This window comes from Vipera berus (genome assembly GCF_964194415.1).
Source record: "Vipera berus genome assembly, chromosome: 3".
Taxonomy (NCBI): Eukaryota; Metazoa; Chordata; class Lepidosauria; order Squamata; family Viperidae; genus Vipera; species Vipera berus.
Genome location: NC_138204.1, coordinates 50,911,091 through 50,913,659, shown reverse-complemented (window position 1 = coordinate 50,913,659; position 2,569 = coordinate 50,911,091).

The following is a 2,569-nucleotide window of genomic DNA, read 5'->3' as shown; positions in this document are numbered from 1 at the left end:
AGGGCTCATCAAGACACAGGATCTGCAGACCATTGGCTACCCACTGTTCAGAGGCTGCAGAGAAGGGGTTGTTTCTTCATATTTTGAACACCAAAAAAAGTGATTTTCTTGCAAAATCAGTTGTATTCTTGAGCGAGATTAATTATATTCCTTAGGAAATCTTCCTTTGAGAGGTAGAAATTGGAGGAGACTCATATTATTTCATATTGGTGGAAAGGAACACAAGTATTGCTTGAACAGAAAAGTCAAATACCAACTGGATGAATGTTTGAACGGATGAATAAATGTCCATAATTTTAAACTGCCAGAATTCTTTGAATTGATTTCCACCTAACCAAAAATTTATTCAACTTTTTAAAAAAGGTTTTTAAGAAGAGATTGGACAACCGTACCAAACCCTATATGATTTTCTGCTTGAGCAGGAAGTTGGACTGGAAGACCTACAAGGTCCCTTCCAATTCTGTTATTCTGTTATTTCTGTGAATATTATCTCTGCCTGAATCTATACTTAAGAGTGAAATGGTATGTAAATACTACTGAGTACATTAATGAACATGGAAACAGTACTATCACTGCAGACTGCTGCCATTAGTTAGATACAAGCATTCCCTGAAAACTAGCATCCATACTAGAGAGCAGAAGGGTGGGGTATGTGCTGTTTTGGTAGCAGTGCTCTGATTTCTCAACAGTTCAGAATGACAGAAGATTTTACTTTAACTTGAAAGTATGAAATTGGATTGACTTAATCCGTGGCACCCATGTCATTTGTCAAAGCGTTTGCTTTCTCTACCTTTCAAATGTTACTGCTGTGAAAGCTGTGCCACCTAGATGTCAAATAATGATGTTGTCAGCAATTAATATAAAGTGAAGTATTGGTAGAAGAGAATATTTGTAGCTCAGGATTGAACTGTAGGCTCCTTGGTGCTCTCTGATCTTGGTGGTTTTCTTGCAGATGTTTCATTACCAAACTGGGTAACATCATCTGTGCTAGTTCAGCCTTTCAAGCTGCTCAAGAGTGATGGTCTGTTCAAGCTGCTCCAAGTATCACGGCATGCTGATACTTATTCAGTCTGAGTGTGCATCCATGATTATGAGCCATATCATTTTTTTACCCACTCTTTTGGGCTATTTTCCATCCTGCTGTGCAGTTTATGGGAGGTTTGTATCTGACACTGATGAAGTTACCTAGTTGGTAATGGAATGTCTGAAGAAAACCATTTTTTCTAAAAGGTCATATGCAGGGCTTTTTTCCTCATAGAACGCTCAGAACGGAGTTCCGTCACCTTATTTGGATAGAACCTTGTAGGGTAGGCAAGGCAGATTGTATGACACGTGTGAGTTCCGGTACCTTTTTCTTTTACAAAAAAAGCACTGGTCATATGTGAAGTCAAAGTCTTAAAAAAAGAGAGACACTGGACTGTTAGGGATTTTGAGGATGCATTGTCTAGCGAAGGAAAGATGACTGATTCTTCTGTTTTAAAGTTTCTATGTTGTAATATAAATACATAATTTTATACATGCAAAACAAATACATAAATTTTACATGTTGTAGTATAGTCAACTGTGCACGTATTAAGAGAAGGGAAGAACTAAATGATATTGAAACTGTATAGTTCAAATAAATAAGAATGGAAAAGAATTGTTGATGGTTGTATTATTGGAAAAACTTTAAGCAACAAGGATTGTTGAACATTGAATGTTATTCACTTTGGGACATTTCAGAATTATGTATAACATACCATACTGTTGGATATTATCTATCAGATTAATTGGTTTCATTGTCGTAGAAGTGCAAGCTGATCAGATATCTGCTTAGAAATACAACCCATTGTATTATTGTAAACAGTCTGATTCAGTTATGATGAATTAAATATATACATAAATAAGAATGCATGGGAATGCAACTGAATTAATCTGAGTTTACAAGAGTGATGTGTTGAGTGAAAGTTATTTAGAAAACAAATATAGAGTTATTTGAACAACAACTTTCTTTTGTATCCTTGGGTGCCTTTTAAAATTTTTCTGACTATACACTGAACAAAGAATCATATATTGAAGCTTCACATTTTATTGGTTTGCATACATATTGTTATTCTGCAGTACAGTGCCTTACAATAGCATTTCCAGTAAATTGACTCTTGTATATTTGCAGAAATTCTTCCAGTCTTCTAATTCTTAGAATATCAGTTAGCTACAGAGATGAAAAAGCCAAAAGCCATTATTGTGAATTAATGAATTAATACTGTGCAGACATCAGCTTGACTCATCCTGATCTTTCAGTTAAAAAAGCAAAACAAAGTAGTACATGATATCAGGTGACATTATGGTAGGTATCACATATGTATGATGGACTGCAATTTTCCTTCTTTAGACTATTGCTAACTTTGCATAAAATATGATATATACATTTTTAATTAAGAAGCCATCATTACAGTTTTGAAAATCTTGCTCTGGCTATGGATTTACTTGGAACATTTTGCTACAACACACTGTAGAGACTTTTGATATAATTGTCCATCTAGTATTTCCTAATTCCTGGTTTTACACAGTTTCCTTCAATTTAGATTCT